This window comes from Athene cunicularia (genome assembly GCF_003259725.1).
Source record: "Athene cunicularia isolate RWA chromosome 1 unlocalized genomic scaffold, athCun1 chr1_part2, whole genome shotgun sequence".
In the NCBI taxonomy this organism is placed as follows: Eukaryota; Metazoa; Chordata; class Aves; order Strigiformes; family Strigidae; genus Athene; species Athene cunicularia.
The window spans coordinates 5,666,817-5,693,180 of record NW_020799092.1 but is presented as its reverse complement, the minus strand read 5'-3'; the positions used below and the strand labels follow the sequence as shown (position 1 = coordinate 5,693,180).

Here is a 26,364-nt window from a genome sequence, read left to right as displayed (position 1 = left end):
ACTGCATCATGGAACTGGCAGTGTACTGGATACAGGGCACAGTTTACCCAGGTGATGCTTTGCTAAGGCCATTCTGATACTCTACCCATGCTGGGTCCTTCCTCTCTGCTTCAGCATTAATTTTAGTTCATTTTTCTGATTCCATGAGGATGACTGATAAGTGTATGATCACCTCTGATTTTACTAATGGTCTGGCACAGCTCTAAGCCGCCTGCTTTAACAGTGGACTGGAAAGTCCTCATGAGTGTCTGGGGCCTGTCTCTGGCATCTTGCCCTATGCTCTTTTTAGGTGGCATCTTTCTCCTTATTCCTCTCAGGAGCTCAGCATCACAACCTGTGCAGGTTTAATCCTTGCTGGGATCAGAGAGCACGTTGCTGTTGCCCGTCCCCCACCTGCACCAGTCGGGCTGGAAGTTAAACACAGACCCGGGCTAAAATAACAAGAAATTTAATACATCAGAGTGATAGAACAATCTGAACAACAACAGTATCAATGGTCACAACAATAAACAGCAATAACAGTGAACAAGAGAAACGATACACAGAGAAATACCGCTAGCCATTTTACGGAAAGAAAGGTTCCCACCACCGAGCCCGCCAAAGAGCAAGGAAAAGTTTCTGCCCCTGGACCTGATGCCAGCATGGTATGAATAACCCGGCTGGAGATCCTTCCCCCTCTCTCTCTGCTGGGGAAAACTTGACTCTATCCTGGCTGAACCAGGACACAACCTCAGCCTGCTGTGTGACATGCCTGTCTCCTTGCAGGTAAAAAAGTCCTACCACTCCTTGTCATGGTTTAACCCCCAGCCAGAAACTAAGCACCACACAGCCACTCACTCACTCCTCCCGCCTCCCAGTGGGATGGGGAGGACAATTGAAAAAAACTCCCAACAAACTCCTGGGCTAAGATAAGAATGTTTAATAACAAAAATAAAATAGGATAATACTAATAATAATAATAATAGTAAAAAGATAATAATTGTAATGAAAAGGAATAAAGAGGAGAGAAATAAAACCCAAGAAAAGACAAGTGATGCACAATTCAATTGCTCACCACTCGCTGACTGATACCTGAGCAGCGATCCACCTCCCCCAGTTTCTGTACTGAGCATGACGCTCTATGGTATGGAATATCCCTTTGGCTAGTTCGGGTCAGCTGTCCTGACCAGGCTCCCTCCCAGCTTCTTGTGCACCTGCTTGCAGGCAGAGCATGGGAAACAGAAAAATCCTTAACTTAGGATCAGCACTACTTAGCCACAACTAAAACATCACTGTGTTATCAACATCATTCTCCCACTAAATCCAAACCACAGCACTGTACCAGCTACTAGGAAGAAAATTAATCTATTCCAGCTGAAACTAGGACACTCCTCTTCGATCCACAATCAAAAATGAAAAAGATATCTGGGGATCAGTATGTGAATAATATATTTACATTTTTTTTTTTTTTTTTACATGCTTTGTTAAAGGTTTGGCATGCTCATACAGTACAACACACTTTTATCTCTGAATCTTCAACTTTTGGATCTCACCATCTTCTACTGCTGGTAAATAGGTGCGGGAGAGCTGAGCACGCACACGACCAATGTGATCAAGCAATGCCCATTTATTACAACTAATAAAGCCCTTTTATAATGTTCTCCCGCACACGTGAGTAACATGCAGTACAAGTCCTCAAGATTGGACAGTTAACTTAGCCCACGCTTTAAACCTTCTTATGACTGGATAAAAGGTGCCACATCAGCCTTGCCAGGCTTCCTGCCTTTGTAACTTCCTCTTCCGTCCCAACCCTTTTCGAGGGTTGTTTGTCTCGTCGAGTTTCTCCCCCCTCATTCAGGGTTACGTCCTTATCTCATTCTTGCTCGGCTGAGGCTCTTATCAGTCTTGTTCTCACGCAGAATTGCTCACATGTCCATTCTCTCGCAGAAAGTCCTCTTGAATCCCAACAATTAGGTGCTTTAAAACTTTCATAGAATTCACCCTTTATTCTAAAGAAGCTTTTACTTCTTGTCTCTGCCCTAAATTCCTAGCCTGTTCACAGAAAATGTTGTCACAGGCTTGAAAAATGTTCCTTTATTTTTCTCTTCTAAATTTTGGCAGTAAAAGATAAGTGGACCTCAGTTTAAACCGTTGCTGGACAGACTGTCTCAGTGCTCTGGTTATCCATACTAGGAACTAACCTACAGGTTGGGTTTTGATTATTAGAGTATGTCCTTTGTGTAGTCTAAATTGTTGCTCTCCAATGAATCATCCTAGAAAGATTTGTCCTTTTTGTCGGTTTCAAATGAAAAGCAAACTTTTCTGTTTGCACTGACAGTAAAATATGGGTGGAAAATGACTTCCTGTACTTTTTAAAGAAAAGCCTTAATATTTTTTTGATGCTGAGCAGATTATCTCCTGTCCATCTTTTCTAGGTTTAGTATAGACAGAAGTATAAATGCTTTGTTTAGAAGAGAAGTAATTTTATGGGCTATCATAAGATTTGTGTTATTATTAGAAGTTTGATTTTATTAGTTAAGGAAATACCTAGAAATAAATGGAGTATCCTGTACCATTAAGCTGTGATCTGTCAAGACTGTTATGACTGCTTCACGTGTTATGACACTTGTGTCTTGATAAGGTCCATGGTAACTTTACATTTATTGCATGAAATATTGTTAATATGGAGTTATGCAGCAGTAGCATAACTGAGTTTAAAATGTTTAAAAATGGTTAATCATTAAACATTTAGTATTGGTTCCTCACTTTAAAAAGCAGCATTAAATCAAGACTTCAATTTAGTGGGCTCTACATTCTCTGGTTATACCTACCAGCTTTTGCTTCAGGCTACAATTGTTTTTGTAGAGCTGCCATGAAGATACATTATTAAAACCTGGACTTTATACTTCATTAAATATTACCTGTATATAATTTTCTTATTTAATTTATAGAATGTCTGATTACGAGGACATGAGTTAAATACCAAATATGATACTCTAGATAGTGGAACTGGTAATGTTTTGCTTGGTATGAGTTGCATCCCTCAGCTACCTCTATAAGGCTTTGATTTTCCTGTCTCCTTTGGGAAGAAGGTGAGAAGGTGGGGGGAACATTCTTGCATTGCTGTAAAATGAAAAAATATTGTATAGCTATGCTAAATGTTAGAATTTTTAGAGGTTTTGGTGTGGGTTTTTTGGTTTGTTTGTTGGTGTGTTTGGTTTCTTTTATTTAATGTGGGTGCACAAGCATATGACCCTTTCCCACAGTGAAGCTATCTGTAGTAATTTATTTTATGTTAAACAGCTACAAAAAAATCTTCATAAGTGAAAAAAAATCCATATGGGCAGCTTGCTATTATTCCCTAGATAAATTCCTTTTAGAGAAAGTTTCTAGAAGTCAGACATGATCATTACAGATGTTTCTGCCAAATGATTGACAAGAAACATATGGTTTGGATTTTGGTGTTTGTTTTTGTTTGGGTTTTTTTCCCCATGAACTGCTTTTCTTCCAGGGATTTTGGTTTCATCACTGAAAATCTCAGATTTTTTTATTTCTATAGAATAAATCTGAGAAGGTCTTTAATTAGAATTAGAGAAGCCATACTCAGCTGGGGTCATTTCCATCCACACAGCCTTGTCAGTTACTTGCACTGCTTTCCACCTGCATTACATTTAAATTTATGTTGCAGAAATGAAAGTCGCTCTAGGAGATTACTTACTCTCTTCTACTCTATCTGGATCTTTTTAGCACTTCAGAAATGATTGTATGGATGACTTAAAAATTCTTAATGATCATTCTGATTTTCCTTAACTGACATCTTTTTCTCAAAGTCCATCGTACTTTTTAGTTTCCTTTGCATCTGTACGTGTAGTTCAGAACCTCCTCTACCCAATTTCAAATGATGTATCAGCAGCATGAAAAAAGGCTTGTGAAACCCCCACTTTTCTAGACAACAAAGAATGATAAAGTTTTTTCTTGGATTGGTATTGAAAATTCCTGTATAATTGTTAAAAGCTTTGAAAAATGGAGTAAGGTTTTTTATAATTATGAATTCTTTTTTTATCTGAAAGTCCTTAAAGAACATTATACTATTTCTAAGGAAATGACATTTTGAAGAGTGAAGTCTTACTAAGAAAAATATATTCATTTTATAATGGTATGATAAAAATATTAAAATAGAAAAAATATTTGCTCTATTGACAGCCATGAATATCAAAGTATGTTTAATACAGTAGAAAATAGGTAAGGTGCCTCTTATAACCAGGAAGGATTTTATAGTATGTTATGAATTTAATATTTACTTAAAATATTTTGGTCTGCTATAGTTCTGTTGTAGAAATAGTAGCATTTTCCAGAATAATGTTAAAAGCAGAAATATTTCTGTTTCAATAAATATTTGGTAAATATTTCTGTTCTGTATTTAGGGGGAAAATTATATCATAATGTGAAATACTTCAGTACTCAATAGTTTCTAACTAGAAACTACAAATTAAATTATTTTAGAATCAGCAAGGAGGTATCTTCTGTTAATGTGTTTTAAAAGAATTGGTTAAGTTCCTACTTGACATTAAAAAAAAAAATCTGAAAAATTGCAAAAGATGATATGACAGACTAATAATATCTAAACCTACCAAGATGTCAACTAAGGAGAGATTTTTGTCAGTGCTCAGTAGATCAATGTAGAGGTTAAAAATTTAATAACTGAAATCACTTCAACCTAACCGATAATATAAATAGCAAAATCAGAAAGTTGAAGGGTGTTCAAGCACCCTCAACAGTACCGAGTACTAGTTTTCCTCAGTCACCTTCAGACAGGATAAAGTTAGAAGAAACTTTCCTGCTTTTTGTTGCTCTCATCAAGCTCCTCAGTACCAGGCACCAGAGCTGTGCTTGCACACCTTGGGGAGGCTCACAAGTGCTTTGACCAAACATGGAAGGAATGTTTTATGCATTTCTTATCTTTTTTTGTTTACTATTTCATTATTGTCCACTTCATTTAGTTCAAAGCATGGAAATTTTCCTCTGCATGCAAGAGTGATCCTGACAGAATGGAGAAACCAAAACAATTGCACCTAAATTACCCATTGAAAATTTAAACATCTCTCCCTGAAATCTATGTTTTATTCCTTTATACTTAATGCTGCTTCTTCCCTTTCTTGCCTGCCATGTATCCTGTTCACACATTCACCTGCTGATGTGTGCTGCTAAGCTGGGACTTGCACACTGGCACACTCCATCACCTTTATACCTTCTGTTGGCAGTTCATTTGAGGCTTCAGTAGCAAGATCAGAACTCTATTAAATTCTGGGTATCACCTTTACCTTCCACCTCAGGAATACTGAACTATTGTCCCATAAACTATTGGGGAGGAATAGAGAGAATGGCCCTGGAAAACCTAGTCCTGAGGTTTTGGGTTTTTTTCTTTCTGGAAAAACAGGTAGATAGGTAGGATAAAACAAGCCCCAGTTTTGACTGGCAGCATGCTCTTGGCTTCCTTTCACAAAAAAGTAAGTGAGCTTTTTCTCTCCCTTTAATTAGATGTAGAATAACATCTGGTTTCAGTAATTTTTTTTCAGGCAGCAATTGTTTTACTGAAATAGAAGTGAGAACTATCTTCTCTTTCTGGGGATGTGTGTTTTTCCCCTCATTACTACTAATTCCTGAAATGGTTTGAAAGATAACACTTAAGCAGGTTGCCAGTATCCCTGGCACATGGTTATGGCCTCACCAACCACACTTTGAGGTGTATTGAGAGGTCCATCTGCAAATGAAGGAGAGGAGAGATTAGGTCTCCAAAAGAATTTACTACCATTCCATCAGCTATAATCAAAGCACCACAAAGAAACTGGGATCTTTTGTTCACCAATAACACAGACCTTGCACTGAATCCACTTGGAACATATCAGAGACTCCTTCCAAATTCTCAAGGGTGACCTCAGTAGGAGCTTAAACCTGAAGTACTTGAGTGTTCAATCCTCTGCTTTTAGCTGAAATCTTGAATTCATTATTCTATTAGCCTTTCTTCTTATTTTTTGGTTCATTATAGCTGTCACCAGATAGCATGCAGATGGAATCACAGCAGCTCTTCCTACTTCTGTGGGTGCAGCCTGTTCTCAAACCTCCCATGTTTACATGGGAGGAGTGGGGCACAGGCCTCCCCCAATCCCCTCCTTTTTATGAGGTTCAGGTCCAGGTTTCTCTGCTCTGAGACTCATCGCAAAATATTCATAGAATTGTCCACTAAATTCTGCAGTTGACTGGTTGCTTCTCTCCAGAGAGCCGCTACACCAATGTTTGATTTTTTCATTCATCCTTACAGGAAAAATAAAGGAATTGAGAGTTTTGTTTACAAGGGATTTGTCTCTGATTTCTGTTTATTATCTGGTTCAGGACTTTGACTCTATAACATGGGAAAACAAACCTGTTTTTTGGCTGTGGAATCAATATTAAAACATGATCGCAGGGATACATGCTGACAGTCTCTCTCTGTAATGGCTATCTTGAGACACCTTTTGAAGATCTCCCGTAGTCAGTTTCCTGAAACAGAAACTGCCTACTTCACCAAGCATGTGGTGTGTTAAATAGTAGTCTTTCTGCTAGCATTGCAGTATGTTTTGAAAGCTTACTGCAGAGTTTATATGTATTTTATTCTGATGCTTCCTCCTTCTCTTATGCTCACTCCCACATTGGCTATATTTTAAATTTTGGTTATCTCTATGTATATGTACTGTTATATGTATATATCCCATGTGCATTATTTGTATATGGTAATTGCCCCCCCTTTCTTATTCTTTTGATCTGTCCTTCACCTGTGTCTTCAATCTCTCATACCAGTTATCTTGTCTTTTGAACTAGTTGTGTTTATGAAAAGGGAAGAATAAATATCTGTTCTGTTGATAGCATGAAACAAGCCTATTAAAACCTAAATGAGAGGCAAGAAAGTAATGGGCCTTCCAAGTCTTGTCATCTGAAAGGAAAATCTTTTTCTTTTTTGAAAAAAGGTAACTTTGGTATGACCAACATGGTATGTCAGCCTGGTCTTCTGTGAAAATCATTGCTGCTTCCTAGTAGAATTTGTGTGCTCTTGAACTATATTCACATTTTATATTTCAAACAGATTAATTGTATTAAATGGCACTTTAGATTGTTAGTCCGCACTTTGGGCCATAGAACCTCTGATTTATTTTTTTATTTTTGATTTTTAATAGTCCCTGGATAGGCTTATGTTGTTACCTGGTATATTCTACATGTACTTGATACTGACCAAATAATATGGGTACCACTGCTGGGAATGTTTGAGGTTTGTTTTCCATGCATTTCCCCCTTCTTATACTATGTAGCCTTTTTATCTTCTGAAGTGTGAATATCAGATGGGTGATATTCATGTTTACTTTGCAATATGGCAGAAATCCAGGATTGACTGTTCAAAAAATGTTCTGAAAAGGTGAGCATCTAACTTTGTCTACTGGCAGAGTGTCCGCTTTAAGTAAATGCAAGTTTGCATGCTGTATTTAGGTTTGCTCCAGTGTGGACTCCATTGTGCATTAGGACCAGAAGACTTTATCTCCCATAGTCAAATGCAGGCATTTGTATTTTAGAATCAAAAGCATCCCCTGGAAGTTAAAGTATTTAGCAGCTTTAACGTTGACTCCATCATTTCCTTGTGCGGATTGGTTCAGTGGGTTAAATGTCATAGAAAGGTTTGTCTCCAGATCCTGGATATCCTCACTGCAAATTAAGTTGAGGTCTTTCTCTTTTTGTTTGTTTTTGAAGTCTAGTAGTATGATAGATATTATCAGCACGTTTAATCCAGTTGTCATCTTGGCAGGTAGGGGGAGAGGGACCTTGGTTGTGTATTTTCTGTGGATCTGGTGCTGACAGGGGTCTATGATGTCATGTCAAAACCAGCGCTGGCTCTAACAAGGCGGTCCACAGCAACGGGGCTGTGCCGTAAATCTCCTATAGACTTTCTTCTGCTCCAAAAAGAAACCTCTGAAGAGGAAGAAATGATTAATGTATGTTTTATATAGGAAAGCTACCAGATAATAAATTGCAAGTTAAATCATGCTAATACCTAAACCTCCAAACTTTTGTTGCTTTTGTACCATTGCACTGATGTAGAATACAGCCTGTCAGAACAGCAACCCAGAAAAGCTTGTAGAAAGCGCTGCTCCTCGGAGGGGAAGACGCAGAGCATGAAGACAGTTTGTTTGCAAGTGAGCACAGAAGACCTTGCTGGGGTTAAGAAGCACGTTAGCCCTTCAGTGGTCTTGTGCAAGCGAGGAACGCACTGGCAGCTGCCCTGCCTTGGACAACTGTCACGCTGGCACCCCTGAGTTCCTCTGATTGGATGCTCCGAGTGACTGATTAAAAATGCTGATGCCGTTTGTGCGCTCCTTTCCACTTGGAGGAGAAATCTCTTTTTCCCCACCCCCAAGCCCACCTCTAAGTAATGGTGAGAAGATGAAGATGAAAACAGTGCGGTCTGAGTGACGGGAAATACAGCAGTCTGTTTTAGCTGCAGTGCTATGTAGGAGTCGTCTTCAGACTTCTTACCTTTGGTTTTTCAGCACAAACTGCTTGCAGGCTTTGGAAGGCTGTGAAAGGACTTACCATTTCTGTGTTAGTGTTTTCTGTGTATCATCACATTACCTTGCTTTTCCCTGGGCAGCTGTGTTCAGAGCTTCATGTGGAAATCTTTCTATTGAAGAGAGATAAAAAGGATCCTTAATCTGATTCGCTTTGGATCTTTCTATTTTTATGGTAAGTGCCAGCATGTATTGGCTGAGCATAGCTTCTTTGCTGCAGTGCTCGTGCTCTCTCCCTCTCTCTCTCCCTCCCCCTTCCCCCGTCTGTTTTTCTCCTCTTAAATAAGCCTTGTGACATTCACTCAATATCTATTCATCTTTGTTAGCATCTTCATAGCAGATGTTGGCTAACTAAAATACAAGTTTTCTCTTTATTTTGCTCTTTCCCCTCTCCCACCCGGAGCTCTGAAGTAGTGATTGCAATCAGAGTACTGCCTCTTTGTCCTTGAAACCAGGAGGCTTGAGCATTGCTCGTGATTGCCCGTGGCAGCAACGGGATAAGGCTCTGCGGAGCTGGAATTTGAGATTTAGTAAAGGTGGCTCATTTCTGTAGGTCTGTACCACTGTGCTGGAAGGGCACAGGAAGCCCGACTTGACTAGCCAGCCATCTAGAAGACTCTGAAGCCCCTCATTGTTCAAGTGTGGGGCATACATGTGGTTTGAGCTGATACTTGCTGTCATTGGCATATGAAGGACGGGCTCTTTCAGCATTTTCAGTATAAGCATGTGTCATAAGGTGTTTGCAAGTTGGACCTTTTGCATCTTAAAAGTCTCAGGCTGGCTGGTACAAGTAGTTGCAGAACAGGCAGCCTAATAACCCTCGTCCTTCTCTGGTCAATACAATTGTAAATTCTTAGCCTTTTGAACTCTGCAGTAGAAACGAAGTTCATTTAAATGTTTGAAAACCTGTGCTTGCTTAATTCATGCTCTAAACTACTTTAACAGCTCTGATTTTGTAAAGAGGAAAGGTCGTTATTTAGTCCACAGTAAACTGTGCCCTTAAACATTTTTTTTTTTACTCGTTTGTTGCACGAGATTTAATGTAAATGCAAATATGTGATTTCTGATAGATATATTAATTTGCTTTTGGTATGAGAAAACTACAAAAATATTTCTTTTAACTTAAACGTTTCCTGTTGTGAATCCATTATGCAGATTGACTATGCATAGCCCTTACACACTGCAGGAATAATAAAGACTTTACTAAATCTTCAAAGGTCCGCTGAAGGCTCAAACTCATCACCAGCTGGTCTGCCTTAAAAGCAAGGCAAAGAGGTGATGTGTTCTTATACCTCTGTTTAATCGAGGTGGGGTAAGAATAAAGCTTTTATTCTGTGTCTGCATTACCTTTTCTGGGTTTAAGCAATAGATATGCTGATGTCTGGAAATTGTCTTTGTTTAATGTGTGTTACATTGTGCCTCAATATTTTTTTTTTCTGATTTACTCTGTAATTCAGAGGGTTTTGCTTCACATGAGCTGTTTAGTTCAACAGAGTTTGGGTACCTCCTTACCCCTCCCAAACGAGTAAAAACTTTACAACAGTGTCATTGTTTTAAATACCCTTCATTTCTCTTCTGTACTTGGGTGTAATGTCTGGTTGTATGGGTCGTGCATATGTATGTCGGGGCAGGGAGGATGCTGAGATTAGGCGATTGAAAGAGGTACTGGGAGGAGGAGGAGGCTTACATAGATCTGCAGGTAGAGGAATTCATGGTGCAGTGAGGTACCTGCTGCATTGCCTTCACAAAAAAGCAGTAGTGGCCTGCACGTAGCCCAGATGTCAGTGATCCAGGTCCTCTTCCCCATCAGACCAGGCATTTTGGCATCATGTTGCACTCCCTGGTGCAGCTGATGCTAATAAGCCCTGTTCCCCTTCTTAGGGACGCCGTGAGGACACGCTGCAAACCTGTCTCCCTCCTGCTCTGGTAGGGAGCAGCTCTGTCCTGGCACTTCAGGACAGCTCAGTGAACTATTTAAAAACATTTCTCTCCAGCTCAGTCCTCTCCACTATCTGTTACAAAAAAGTTTTCACACTATGTAGGGTCTGTGTGTTACTTTTTTTTTTTTTTTTTTTAAATCTGGAACGAAGGTGCCTGAGTTTGTTCTCTTCAGTTTCCAGTAACTGCTGACACAATGACAGCAGCGAAGAAACTTTTTTTCTGTGAAAGGAGACCAGCAGGGATCTTGCTAACATACATGGGGAAACGGTTCTAAGTGCTTGCCGGTTGTGACGTTGCCTTGGGGACACCAGGCTAAGGCTTTTCTTGATTAAATGGAACAAGTAATTCTGTTGTGCATCTGCACGTGGAGCTGTTTACTGGACCATTTTGTTGCATCTAAATTACTGTAAACTTAAAAACCAGGAGGGTTTGCAAAATACATGCACAACTTAAATCTGAAGATCACACAGTTAAGTATGGTACAGCATGTTGGTTTTATTTTTAAAATTATTATTATTATAAACCCCCACCCGTGCCTTAAAATAACCTTACATTCTTACCTCACATTTAGTCAAAAAGGTCTCTTTTTTTCTCAAAAAATAACTCCTAAGTAAGACTGTCTTGCAGAAGCTAGGTGCATAATCATATCTGTCTTTTTCAATCAAAGTTTAAAAGCCAAAGTGCATAATATAATGTGCTTTCTGAATAGCCTTGAGGCGAAAGGAAGGGAGGAAAAACAATAATCTTGGAGTATTTTCTTCAGTTTAAACCACATGAGCTTGCAATGGGATGTTAACATTTGGAACCTGACGTCTGTGCACTGCAACTGACAAATCTATGTACCTAGAATCCTTGTTAGCACATCCTGTTGTAGGCCAAGGGTTTAAAAAATAAAGACGCAATCCTCTATAAAAGCCTTGGGAAGTAGACAGAAGAGTGAGATCCCCCAAATAACAAGAAATTCAAGTAGGTAAATGTGTTTTTCATTTCTTAGGAATCCTGTGAATGCTGTGATAGGGGAATGCACGCATAGTACTTCCTTGTTTCACAGCATGGTGTCATGTTAATTCCTTTGCAGGGTGGCTGAAGACTGCATAGAAAACAACTGCAGGGGAGAAAAAAAAAAAAAAAAAAAAAAAAAAAAAAAGCTCTGTTCCTTAGCCAGCCAAAATAACCCAACGGTCTGATGAAGTCACTGCATTATTTTTTTTTCCTGTGTATGCTCAGTATGCATTCTTCACTCGGCTTGTCCATAGAAGCAAGTTCTTTAAAGCTTTATATTCCACAAATATTCACCCATATATATTTATGTTGCAAATATAAACGGTTATGTTTTTACAGAAAGCTCACTCATTTTTCTTTCCATGCTGCTTCAGTAGTTTTATGCTTTCTGTCTGCTCATATCCTTTCCAACAAAACCTGTGCAGGCAGCTATTGATTATCACTGGCTGAAGAATTCAGGTGGTGGATTAGCCATGCCCCAACTTTCCTCTCTGCCCCAGACTGGAAAGTGACACTGTGATATGCGTGATGCAGAGCTGAAGTCATCAGTTCCAGGTGGTGCTCTGGCTAGTGATTTTTTTTTCAAAGCTCCTTCTGAAAACTTTACAGACGTTTTCAAAGGTAATGTACTACCTCATATTTTTACAAAGCATATGTAATTATAAGTTACAGTGTATGTATTTCCCCTATATATTACATGCTATATTAATTGTGGTTTTATTTGGCTGTTTCTTCATATGTACTGACCCAAGCATGAGCACACATGGATAATCAAAAGTTGACTGCAATTTCTAGGCTTTTTCTGTTGTTCATAGAGCTAACTTTGATGGTTTTCCTAGACACATTCTCTCATTTAATCTGCAGATTTTGTCCGGGCTGATTTCAAGGATTTTCAAGTTTTCTGTAGGGTTTGTATCACTACTGCTGGGACATGATTGAAATAGATGCCTGTTTAGGACAGCCTTTTTATCTTCATCCATTTGCTCTTGTTTGTAGTCCCCTGAAGTATTGATATTAATTCCTTATTTTATATGGTGCCTATGGCCTTCAAATACAGAAAAATGATTGTACCTCCCTTTCTTTTTGGAGGAGGAAGTTAATTAACAAAATCACTTGAGAACAGCAACACTGAATCACCTCTGAGCCAGTTTACTATATGGAAAAACTAGTCTGGTGATTGGATCACTGGGATATATATTCATATTTCAGATAATTTTATTTGACAAATCTGTTTTACATTAAAATTAAGCATAATACTTTACACATGCTGTATTGGACTCCTGGACACTTTTTCTAAATGAGCTTGGTACTTCTTGGAGAATGACTTCCCATAAAATGCCAACTGAAATGCACAGCTTTGTGAAGTCCGTTGGTATGTCTCCATATATCATAGAATCACAGAATCGTATAGGTTGGAAAAGACATTGAAGATCATCCAGTCCAACCACTAACCTAACATTGAGAGTTCCCAACTATACCAGATCCCTCAGCGCTATGTTGAACCGACTCTTAAACACCTCCAAGGATGGGGACTCCACCACTGCCCTGGGCAGCACATTCCAACACCCAACAAACCGTTCTGGAAAGAAATACTTCCTAAACAGTCTGAACCTTCCCTGGCACAATTTGAGAACATTCTCTCTTGTACTATTGCTTGTTACTTCATTAAAGAGACTCATCCACAGCTCTCTGCACCCTCCTTTCAGGTAGCTGTAGAGGGCGATGAGGTCTCCCCTCAGCCTCCTCTTCTCCAGACTAAACACCCCCAGTTCCCTCAGCCGCTCCTCCTACGACCTGTGCTCCAGACCCTGCACCAGCTCTGTTGCCCTTCTCTGGACACGCTCGAGTCATTCAATGTCCTTTTTGTAGTGAGGGGCCCAAAACTGAACACAGGAATCGAGGGGCGGCCTCACCAGTGCCAAGTACAGGGGTCAGATCCCTTCCCTGTCCCTGCTGGCCACGCTATTGCTGACACAAGCCAGGATGCCATTGGCCTTCTTGGCCCCCTGGGCACACTGCTGGCTCCTGTTCAGCCGGCTGTCAATCAACACCCCCAGGTCCCCCTCTGACTGGCAGCTCTCCAGCCACTCCTCCCCAAGCCTGTAGCGCTGCTGGGGGTTGTTGTGGCCCAAGTGCAGCCCCCGGCGTTTGGCCTTATTGAAACTCCTGCAGTTGGCCCCAGCCCATGGCTCCAGCCTGTCCAGGTCTCTCTGCAGAGCCTCCCTACCCTCGAGCAGATCAACACTCCCACCCAACTGGGTGTCATCTGCAAACTGACTGAGGGTGCACTCGATCCCCTCATCTAGATCATCAATAAAGATGTTAAACAGGAGTGGCCCCAAAACCCAGCCCTAGGGGACACCACTTATGACCGGCCGCCTACCAGATTTAACTCCACCACAACTCCTTGGGCCCGGCCATCCAGCCAGTTTTTTACCCAGCGAAGCGTGTGCCCATCCAAGCCTCGAGCAGCCAGTTTCACCAGGAGAATGCTGTGGGAAACGGGGTCAAAGACCTTGCTAAAGTCAAGATAAACAACATTCACAGCCTTTCCCTCTTCCAATAAGCAGGTCGCCCTGTCATAGAAGGAGATCAGGTTTGTCAAGCAGGACCTGCCTTTCATAAACCCATGCTGACTGGGCCCGAGCATCTGGTTGTCCATTACATGACTTTTAATGGCACCCGAGATGACCTGCTCCATGACCTCCCCTGGCTCCTAGGTCAGACTGACAGGTCTATAGTTTCCTGGATCCTCCTTCCTGCATTTCTTGTAGAGGGGTGTCACGTTTGCCACCCTCCATTCCAATGGGACCTCCCCGGTTAGCCATGACTTCAGGTAAATCATGGACAGCACCTTGGCGGCATATCTGCCAACCCTTTCAGCACCCTTGGATGTAACCCATCCGGTCCTACAGACTTGTGTGCATCCAAGGGGTGTAGCTGGTCTCTGACCACTTCCTTTTCCACTGTGCTGACCTCAATCTGCTTCCCCTCCCCATGTCCCAGCTCAGGAGGCTGGGTGTCCAGGGAACAGCCAGTTCCTCTGCTAAAGACTGAGGCAAAGTAGGCATTGAGCACCTCAGCCTTTTCCTCATCCTTAGTTACCATGTTTCCTTCTGCATCCAGTAAAAAAGGGAGATTTTCCCTAATCCTCCTTCTGCTGTTAAGGAATTTATAGAAACATTTTTTGTTATCCTTAATGGCTGTAGCCAGGTTGAGCTCTCCTGATGTTCTCCCTGAATAACTTCACTACGACTTTATAGTCTTCATGAGAGACCTGCCCCCTCTTCCAAAGGCAATAGATTCTCCCCTTGTTCTTGAGATCCAGCCAAAGGTCCTGGCAGACATGCATCCTCTTTCTATGTATCCCCCCAGGCTCATTTCAGATCTGTTCTTGTTTGTGCTTTGTGTCATTGTCTCTCTCAATGTTTTCCCTTGACATATTTTTTGCCCTTTCCCATACTGTTTTGCTTTCATTTTTTTCTTAGTTTTGGGGTTTCTTTCACTGGATATTCTTTTTCGTCATAGAGATGGTATCTATGTTTGGGGTTTTTTTTCACATTGATTGTCCTCTTACTGTTTGTTGTGGGTCGTTTTTTGGTGTTTTTTTTTTCCCCATACTAGTTGCCACCTTATACTGTGTTCAGTCTAGACAGAGCCCTGCTCTGTTTTAGTGCTTGGAGAACAGCAGATATTGCCTTTGCTAGATGAAGAGCCTGAGCTGCAGTCCATATATTCCATATTCCAGTATATTGTTAAGTTTGTGGAGAACAGGAGGCAATGAGAAACAGGTTTAGCAGGACAAAAGGAGTGGAACCTGCAAGCCAAATGACATCAGCCTTGTTAGCATGAATACTCTTTGCCTAAATCTGATAGGAAAATAGCGTATCTTGTAGTTGTGGAAGCTGATATCAGAAAACCATAACAACCATAATTAGGCAGGTGATAGTGGTCAGAGTTTCAAGATCTCTGCAGTTTCATGCAGGCAACACTGGTTTGATTTATGCTTAATGTTCTTGAGGTTATTGCCATAACAATTCTTTATGTTAGATGAGAAGAGGAAAATGAATTATGTTGAAGTCTGCTCTGACCTCAGAAGAGGGAAGAACATACCTCTTCTAATTTCTTATTTTTCTTTGTTCCCATAGAAACACTTGAAGTATTTGATTTTTCTAACCTATGTCATTTAGACAACAAACTTTTCCAGAAATAGATGGGGGGTGGGGGGTGGGGGGGGTGGAATTCCTGATCCCAGAGTAGTCAGTTTTCTACCCATAGTCTTATTTTTGGTTTCTTTGATGATGAGTGTGTCGATAACACCCAGCATGTGAAGTTCCCACTGGCTGGAAAAGGGGAAACATAATAGCCACTTTTTAAAGGGAAAAAAGGAACACCTGGGAAACTACAGGCCAGTTAGTCTCACCTCTGTGCCAGGAAAGATTGTGGAGCAGAGAGCAGATCCTTCTGGAGATGGAACACCTGGGAAACTACAGGCCAGTCAGTCTCACCTCTGTGCCAGGGAAGATCATGGAGCAGATCCTCCTGGAAATGATGCTAGGGCACATGGAAAATAAGGAGGTGATTGCTGACAGCCAGCATGGCTTCACTGAAGGCAAATTGTGCCTGACAAATTTGGTGGCCTTCTACGATGGGGTTACAGCATTGGTGGTTAAGGGAAGAGCAACTGACGTCATCTACCGGGACTTTTGACACTGTCCCATATGACATCCTTGTCTCTAAATTGGAGACACATGGATTTGGTGGATGGTCACACTTAAAGAGTTGCAGTCGATGGCTCAATGTCCAAGTGGAGAGCAGTAATGAGTGGTGTTCCTCAGAGTTCAGTGTTGGAACCAATGCTGTTTAACATCTTTGTCGGCAACTTGGACAGTGGCATTGAGTGCACCCTCAGCAAGTTTGCTGATGACTCCAAGCTGTGTGGTGCAGTCAACATGCTGGAGGGAAGGAATGACATCCAGAGGGACCTTGACGGGCTTGAGAGGTGGATCCATGCAGTCCTCTTGAAGTTCAGCAAGGCCAGGTGCAAGGTCCTGCACATGGGTCGACATAATCCCAAGCACAAATACAGGCTGGGAGATGAGTGGATTGAGAGCAGCCCGGAGAAGAAGGACCTGGGGGTGTTGTTTGACAAGAAGTTCAATGTAACCCAGCAATGTGCATTTGCAGCCCAGAAAGCCAACTGTATCTTGGCCGTGTCAAGAGAAGTGTGACCAGCAGATGAAGGGAAGTGATCCTCCCTCTCTACTCTGCTCTTGTGAGGCCCCACCTGCAGTGCTTTGTTCAGCTCTGGAGCTCCAACATAAGAAGGACATGGACCTGCTCAAGTGGGTTCAGAGTTGGGCCATGAAGATGATCAGGGGGCTGGAGCACCTCCCTTATGAGGACAGGCTGAGAGTTGGTGTTGTTCAGCCTAGAGAAGAGAAGGCTCCAGGGAGACTTTATAGCGGCCTTCCAGTACTTAAAGGGAGCTTACAAGAAAACTGGAGAGAGACTTTTTACAAGGGCGTGTAGTGATAGGACAAGAGGTAATGGGTTTAAAGTGAAAGAGGGTAGATTTAGGTTAGATATAAGGAAAAAATTCTTCACTGTGAGGGTGGTGAGGCATGGAAACAGGTTGCCCAGAGAAGCTGTGGATGCCCCCTGCCTGGCAGTGTTCAAGGCCAGGTTGGACAGGGCTTTGGACAACCTGGTCTAGTGGAAGGTGTCCCTGCCCACAGCAGGGGGGTTGAACTAGATGATCTTTAAGGTCCCTTCCAACCCAAACCATCTATGATTCCATTATAACAATTGTCATCATTTTTTCTCTGCATCTTTATGCTGATGATCAGGTCAACTTAAGTATAAGAAGTTCTTTATGACTGGTCACACTGAAATTGCAGTTGAGCCATAGACAGTATTTCCTTATCTTCCTTGATAATGTAGAATTTGTGTGATGTGGATTTCAGAAATGCCTTGGCAAAAGATTGGATAGCCTTCTGCTATCCAAGGGCAGGAGTTATCAGAGTTTATTGACAGGGCTTTAAACTAGATATGAGGGGCGGGGGGGAGATAACTGGGCCTTTTAGGAATAAGCTCAAGGGAAGCATGCTAAGGCTTGAAGGATGGTGGACTGGTGAGAGCTCTCCCTTTGCCATTTTATTTGAGAGAAGGGAAAGATGTTCAGAAACCATGGAAGCACCTGAGAAGGGTCTGGTAGGAAATGGAGCCCACACTCACCAAAAGGCGTTGGATTCATTAGCTCATCTCAAGTGCATCTAAACCAATGCACGCAAGTATGAGCAACAAACTTGCTTGAGGCCATGATGCAGCACGAGAACTATGACATAGTAGCTATAACAGAAACATGGTGAGATGCCTCACACAACTGGAGTGCTGCAATTGATGGCTACAAGGTCTTCAGGAGGGAGGGATAGACAAGGAATGAGAGGCAGTGGAGTGGCCCTGTATGTAAGAGAATGCTATGAAAGCTCAGAAATCAAGTATAGTGATAACGGGGTTGAGAGTGTTTGGATTAGGTTAAAGTTCAATCAAGCAGATCTTGCTGTGGGAGTCTGCTATAGACGCCCCAACCAAAGCAGTCAGGTGGATGAAGCTTTCAATGAACAGTTGAGAGAAATCTCACAGTCACTTGCCGTTGTTCATGTGGAGGACTTAAACCTCCTGGGTATCTGCTGGGATCACAGCACAGCAGAGAGGGAACAGTCCAGGAGGTTCCTGGAATGTGTGGAGGATAACTTCCTCACACAGCTGGTGAGTGAGCCGACCAGGGAAGGTGCCTCCTGGACCTGCTGCTTGTGAACAGGGAAGAGCTTGTGGGGGAGGTAACGGTTGGAGGCCGTCTAGGGTGCAGTGATCATGAGATGATGGAGTTTTGATCCTTGGAGGAACAAAGAGAGGGGTTAGTAGAACTGCTGCCTTAGACTTCTGGAGGGCAAACTTCAACCTGTTCAAAAGACTGATGAACAGAATCCCTTGGGAGGCTGCCCCGAAGGATATGGGAGTCCAGGAAGGCTGGACATACTTCAAGAGCGAAGTCTTAAAGGCACAGGAGCAGGCTGTTCCTGTGTGCTGAAAAAAAAGCAGGCAGGGAAGGAGTCTGGCCTGTCTAAACAGGGACCTTTGGCTGGATCTCAAGAACAGAAGGAGAATCTATTGCCTTTGGAAGAGGGGGCAGGTGTCTCATGAAGACTAAAGATGTAGTGAAGTTATGCAGGGAGAACATGAGGAGAGCCAAAGCACAGCTAGAGCTCAACCTGGCTACAGCTGTTAAGGATAACAAAATTGTTTCTATAAATTCGTTAACAGCAGAAGGAGGATTAGGGAAAATCTCCCTTTTTTACTGGATGCAGAAGGAAACATGGTAACTAAGGATGAGGAAAAGGCTGAGGTGCTCAATGCCTACTTTGCCTCAGTCTTTAGCAGAGGAACTGGCTGTTCCCTGGACACCCAGCCTCCTGAGCTGGGACATGGGGAGGGGAAGCAGATTGAGGTCAGCACAGTGGAAAAGGAAGTGGTCAGAGACCAGCTACACCCCTTGGATGCACACAAGTCTGTGGGACCGGATGGTTTACACCCAAGGGTGCTGAGGGATTTGGGAGATGTGCTCGCGAAGCTGCTGTCCTGCTTGGACCAGGCAGGTCCTGCTTGACAAACCTGATCTCCTTCTGTGACAAAATGACCCAACTGTTGGACAAGACAAAAGCTGTGGATATTGTCTACCTGGATTTTCTAAAAGCATTTGACACAGTTCCCCATAGAATTCTCATAGAAAAACTGGCTGCTCATGGCCTGGATGAGCGTGCGGTCTGCTGGGTCAAGCACTGGATGGATGGACGGTCCCAGAGAGCAGTGGTCAATGGAGCTAAATCCAGCTGGTGGCCGGTCACAAGTGGTGTTCCTCAGGGCTCGGTGTTGGGACCATTTCTGTTCAACATCTTTATTGATGATCTTGATAAGGACATACAGTGTATCATCAGTAAATTCACAGATGACATCAAGTTAAGCGGGAGTGTTGATCTGCATGAGGATAGGGAGGCTCTACAGAGAGACTTGGATAGAGGATCGGTGGGCCAAAGTTAACAGGATGAGCTTCAACAAGGCCACGTGCCAGGTCCTGCACTTGGGCCACAACAACCCCGTGCATGGCTACAGGCTTGGGGAGGTGTGGCTGGAGAGCTGTCTGGAAGAACGAGATCTCGGGATTCTAACTGACAAGTATCTGAACATGAGCCAGCAGTGTGCCCAGGTGGCCAAGAAAGCCAACAGCATCCTGGCTTGTATTAGAAATAGTGTGACCAGCAGAAGTAGGGAGGTGATAGTGCCCCTGTACTCTGCACTGGTGAGGCCACACCTGAAGTATTGTGTCCAGTTTTGGGCACCTCAATACGAGAGAGATATCGAGGTGCTGGAGCGAGCGCAGAGGAGGGCAACAAAGCTGGTGAAGGGCCTGGAGAATAAATCCTATGAGGAGCGATTGAAGGAGCTGAGACTGTTCAGTTTGAGGAAGAGAAGGCTGAGGGGAGACCTCATCACTCTCTACAACTACCTGAAAGGACATTGTAGAGAGGTTGGTGCTGGTCTCTTCTCAGAACTCCAACAGGGGAGGTTCAGACTGGACATTAGATAAAAAAATTTCACAGAAAGAGTGGTCAGACAGTGGAATAGGCTGCCCAGGGATGTGGTGGAGTCACCATCCCTGGATGTGTTTAAGGGTCGTTTAGATGAGATGTTGGGGGATATGGTGTAGGGGAGAACTTTGTAGAGTAGGGCTGATGGTTGGACTCGATGATCCCAAGGGTCTTTTCCAACCTGATTGATCTGTGATTCTGCTTCAGCATGCTTCATAAAGTTTACTTAGTTTACATTTCTAATAATAATAGATTCTGAACCATTCTGATAATATATTCTGGTAAAATTCTGGCTATACAAACAACTTTTGTGAAGTACTCAGTGTCCGTGGTGAAGTTGTTACTGCAGCTAATTATTGCACTGTTGTCACCAGAAACAGTTCTGCAAACAATCTAAACATTCTTGTGTACAAAAAATAGGAATTTATTTTCCCTTTTACCCAAAAAGCAACGTCTCAGACATTTTTTCATTAGTACAGAGACTTACATGTTAGCATACCACAACAAACTTTTAGGCCTAAATTATTCACTTGCTTTACTTAAAGCTCAGTCAGATCAGAGTTCAAGTATCTCTGTCTGCAGTTTTAATTCTGTGTCTTCTTTTTCAGCTTTGGCCTCTGATCTTATTCCTTCTAATTCTCCATTCTGTGCTTCTACTGTTTGCTGGGCCCCCTGTCCTTCGAGTGTCTTCCAGGTTCTGCTCCATCCCCCCTCTAGCATTTCTCTTTCTGCTCCATCTGTTCCTTACTTGCTCCTCAAGGCTATTTCTTTGTCCAAGTGTCCCACTCACATACTGGTGTTTTTTCCTGAAGTTCTGAGCTGTGAAAAAATCAACTCAGACCACTGAGTTATGGTACTTCAACAGTGCTTGTTGTACAGGTTGGCATCCTTTGCCACAGCAATAGCAATTTTCTGTTGATTGTTTTTGAAACAATGCAATGAGGGTGTTAAAGGTGATACTGCAACACAGAGATAGATCAGAGCAGAAATGCAATGTCAGATTTCAATATGATAATCTCATTTCCTGAACTTAAGGTAAAATGTTCAAATGAAATTTAATATATGTTACAGTGAAGATGGGTGATAGGCATGTGCTTGCCCTGATGCTTCTCATGTGAGATTGGTTGCTGCATATTATCACCTCTGCTCTTGAGTATGTTGAGAAGTGAAATAGTGTGTAGAAGGGAGATAGGTTTAGGAAATGTGCTTCATTTCAGTCCTGAGAGAGAAGACTGAGAAGAAGCAAGATGGATGTGGTGCAGATTCACTTTTTTTTTTTTTTGTCATTTATCTTGAAGATCAGGTTGTGATGAAAGAAACTTTGTACATCTGGGAACTGCTGTGTGCTTTCAGCTATCATGTGATAGCATGACAGTTACTGCACAGGAACTTGTTCATTGTCAAAGATGTCTCACTCAAGATCATATAGAAATGTATGTCTTAGTTTGACCTAGGACTCTTGAAACCCATGCCAGTACCCTGTTTTTGCCATGCTAGCCAGTTTTTCCACAGGGACAGTATAGGGTAAAAGGGAATTCTAATACTAATTAATAGTAAATAAACTACATTCAAATATAAACGATAAAGAAGAAAACTTCTAATTTTCTAGGTTCTAAACTAGATAAAAGTCCTCAGAGAAATTTTATCCAAAAATTACCATATTGTTATAGAATTTAAAGTAATATTTAGGGTATTTGCTAAATAACTTTGATGTCATTGCTGCTTGTCATTGCCTGTCTAAAAAATCCCAGTTGTTTGCTTTTCAGGACATACCATGATGTTTGGTTAGATTTTGATGTGCTCTGATTTACTCCAGGCTAAGTAACCTGCAACTGATGAAATGTTTCTCCTTCACTGTTGTCAAACATATTTCCTCTTTGCTTTATAGACTCCAGGGGAAAAACATGTTCTGGGGCCACGCTGTTAGCGCTTACACCTTCTGAACTGCATTTTTAGAAACACCTGATAATCCTGCAAATGGGTTTTATACCTCGGGTATGTCTTCATGCGTACTTTATGGCATTGTTGGGTATTAGTACTGTGCAATCAGAGACGTTTTGTTATACTAAAAAGCATGGGTGGGTGCAACTTTAAGCATTTAAAAATTAATAAATGCCAGAATTTTGGTTGGCTGCATTTATGCACTATTCTGGAGACTTTAGTCATATGTTCACATGCAGTGTTTTCATCTAGTTATTTTTGCTTCTTTTTACTTCCCTTATGAAGTATTTCTTTCTGTCTCATAGTTAGTGTATGTGATTCAAACCATGCTCCAAATAAAAAACGAAGGAAATATTTCTTGATATATGTGTGTTTATGGCTATCATGACAACTTCTACTAATGGCAAATAGTTATTCTCCAAATTATCCAGATGGCAAATAATTATTCTCCAAAGAAACTATGAGTTGAGATGTTATTATTTCCCTTGCTGCTGTTGTCTGTTCTTGGAATTCCATAGGTAAGGAGCTGAGGTTTGGCATGAAAGAGAGAAATGCTTACTACTTAGGGTGCGACATGTGAAATGCCGAGGGCATGATTTCTTCCATGTCTTCAGCACATTATAGCATTTCATATAATCAGAGTAAGACTTGAATTGACATTGACCAGAGCTATGAATGACTTAACTGTGGTGAAGCACGTATTGTAAACTGGGTGCTTGGACAGTGACATCTGCCCACTGAAGTCACTCCCTTAGCAGCTCTGAATGCAGAGGTGAGTATGCAGTCGAGTACCTCAAATTAAAATACAAATTCTTTAATCCTGAGACCAACGTCTCTCTTCATTCAGTTTCAAACTGTGTTTCTGTACAGCTTCCCTTCTGCACTGCTGGGGAGAGAGGTCATTATCGCAGAAGTGTACATTTGAAGTGCACACTGAGGATAAAAATTCTGTATGGTGTGGAATTCAAATCCATATCATATTGCATAAGCACAAAAGTTCTGAGTGTATTTCACAGATGCAGCCTTAATCCTGTCACTTTTTTAAGGTCTGATGGCTTGATATTGCAAGCTTGACAGTCTTCTGATATAGCTTATATGTCAACACCTAAATATTTTAAAAGACAATTTAAAATCCAGAAATTTCATCCTCTGATATTGAAACAATTGTTAGCTATACATGTAGGACAAATATTTAAGAGCTTCAGTTTTCTTCTTCCTGGGCTTGAGCATAGTGTGGAGTCAGGCTGGTAGCCATGGTTGTCATTCTGCAGCTGGTAGACTACTCAGAAGGGGGACGTGCATCTTTTGCTACAGAGCTCCCTAATAATCTCTTGAGGATAGTTTAATGGAAGAAAGTGTCGTCTACTGACACAGACCTTTCTGTCTTGCCATTAGGTAGGAATTCTTTCTTCAGGATGTGGTATGGCTGCTAGCCATGGAATCCTGGCAGAGAGGGTCTCTGCTCTTCTACTGTTGCAGTGACCCCCTTGAGCTATAAGAGGACCAAATGCAGGGAGAAAGATATTTGCCACATCTATTGCTGAGAGGAAAAAAAATGAGACAGCCTATAACTTTAGATAATCTTGCATTTTTTTACAATAATATCTATCATTCTGTATAGAGATATGTAGATATTGATAGCATGCATCTTCAAAATTGACTAGTGCTTTTCTGTGGCTAAGATCTAAAATAGCCTAAAATATTTAATATCATCACTCTGAATTTCAAGAAGAGTTGCTTTTAAATTTGTCAAAGCAGATGTCCCAAGTCAGAAATGTAATTTTGAATTTTGAGGTGCCTCTGTATGTGCATGACTAATGAATTTATAGCCTATTCACTGAGTTAATACTTTAAAGTTTTTTTTGTAAAAAGAAAAATCAATGTTGATTAGCTATTATGTGAGCATAAATTCTGTCTTTACTGTTTCAGTGTTATAAGTAAATCCAATTAAATTTTGAAAATTTTTTCATTCTGCCTCATTAACATAGTTTTTAGTAAAGGACATAATATAAATAGTATAATTACAATCGATCAAGTCCAAAACCCGAAAGAATCTTCTCCTGTCCTGTTTTAAGTGTCATGAATAAAGCAACTACTACTTTCTTCGTGTGCCCCTGAAAAGAGCATGGGTGCTGCCTTGTTTCAGAAGCTTTGCCAGAGGGTGTGGCTGGTGAACCAAGATTATGGGAATTCAGATTTTGAATCAGCAATATCTGCTAAATACTGCTGGAGTGCTGTTGGCAGGAAGATATCACAGTGTGGTGTCCTACAAGGCCTGTGGCTTTGTGGGGATTTGTCACCTGAGCTTCGCTATCCCAGGGCAAGTGCAATAATTGCATTTAATGCATAATCCCAGGAAATGGCCTGACCCTGTCTCTGCCTGTTGGGCTTCAGGATACACCTTACTCTGACTTCAACTGAATACAAATTAAATTTTCCATACTTTAAAATAATTTATTTAATTCGTTTTAGATTCTTTCTACATTGAGATATAGCAGTGGATATATCATGGTTTAGTATACTCCAAAGCCAAAGACACAGAATTGCAGATCTCAGGAAACTGTACTAAGGATGTTCCTCCAATCATTGCTTATCACTTAAAAGTATAGTTTGAATGTACCATTTAAATGTTTTTACATGTGATTGTATTCCAAAAATGCTGACACTCAGAAGGTGGAGGCAGCTATTTGCATAAATAGTAGCATGGAGAACAAGGCAGTAAGTACCTAATTTTGTGTCAAGTAAATTAGAGACATTGATTTCCACTGAAGGATATACAAAATGCTCGTTTTCCCACAAAGACCATTTCCTTTCAGCATAAGCAGGCGCTTATTAGTTGATCTAGGAAAAGTCAGGCTTGCGTCCTTTAATAGCTATGCAAAGTGTCATTCTGTGTTGAATTTCGTGCTTTGGGAAAATCTGGAGAAGTTTTTCCTTATTCTTTGTACGAAAAGTCTGACACACCACTAGTATATAACTGCTGAGCACTTTGGTGCAACGATAATCCTTCTGGGGTTAGTATTACTGTTTTGCTGAGCAAGCTCAGACTGCAAGTGCAATAAAATAATTCAGAGGCACGTGCTTTTGGTAAATGGAGTCATGCACAAGACATTGCAGATCCTATGATCTCACATAAAAACATCAGTAGGAATTGATGTAATTGAAAATCTTTGAAAGAGTGAAATAGAATCCAGTGCTGCAGTTTGTCAGAAAATCAATTATAAGTAAAAATGCATACTTTCCATTTTCATTCTGCTCTTGCACTAGAGTATTTATTCTGCTCAGGCAGAAGGTCAGCTGTAGTCAACATCATCCCTGTGGTTGGAATTCACAGCCTGCAGTGATACCCATCTGGTTGATTTTAGAATAAATTTACAAAAATTGTTTAAAATTCAAAGTCTGATTTGTTGTAATATTTTAAATTGTAGTCACGTCTTCCTTAGTGGATTGGTATCAGTCTTTATAAAGCACATTTTATAATTTTGAAAGTTTTAGTAAATTGTCCGTACAATTAACAGTAGCAGGTAACAAGTGAGACCAAATTAGGTTTGTTCCAATTCCTGCTTGTCACATTAGCTGCATTTTAGTTTTACTGTTTTGTCTAATTTGCCTCCCGTATACAAAGACAGTAAGCATTTGAGACAAGAGATTTTTGTTTTTTAAAAACATATGATGTCTAGCACCTGGAATTGTGGGATCCGGAATGTTTTTGGGAATAATTTTTTGTGCCCTGTGCGTATTTCTAAAAATTTTTTATGCTGTTTTGGGTAATTTAAAAGTTTTAACAGAGACATCTCCACTGCTTACTAAAAGCCCCAAATAATACAGAGGTCAAAATAGCAACCTTTGTAGTGGGGATAGGGGTCAAGACAGTCTGTGCCCGGTTTGTGCAATGGATAGTTGCTTTAACTAGAAATTCTTTGTGGAGCGGAGACATGAAATATCTCCTTGTTTCCATACAAATTTGGGGCTAATTCTGATTCCTGGTGTTGGAAGAGGAATGCTGCTGCTTACGCAGTAGAAGTGAATGGCATCAACAAGTGAAAGTGTGATCAATAAGAAGTAGCAAGGTCAAGAGTTTTCTCAGCAGAGTTTGCGGCTTGTGAGCAGCGCAGATGTATTGAGCTTGGAGCTGAATCTTACTGAGGACATTCAAGAAATTAGGTAGCTGGGAAGAAGGCAGAGTTTTTTTAATTTCTCTTGCCCACTCTGGAAGGATAATTTATGGCTGTTAATTAGCACTTACTCATGGTGATGAGTGGGTC

General features: G+C 41.2%; 1 protein-coding gene across 5 annotated transcripts in view; it reads left to right on the top strand.

Annotated features, from left to right (window-relative positions):
- The first annotated feature begins 8,402 nt into the window (after positions 1–8,402).
- Positions 8,403–26,364, top strand: part of ANO4 (anoctamin 4) — a 203,708-nt gene continuing 185,746 nt past the window's right edge. For 4 of the 5 annotated variants that reach the window (XM_026868394.1, XM_026868396.1, XM_026868395.1 and 1 more), the window contains exon 1: positions 8,403–8,742. The gene's annotated coding sequence lies outside the window, so the exon portion shown is untranslated. Of the gene's footprint in view, positions 8,743–12,064; positions 12,132–26,364 lie in introns of those variants that run through there. The other variant, XM_026868398.1, reaches the window with a different exon arrangement.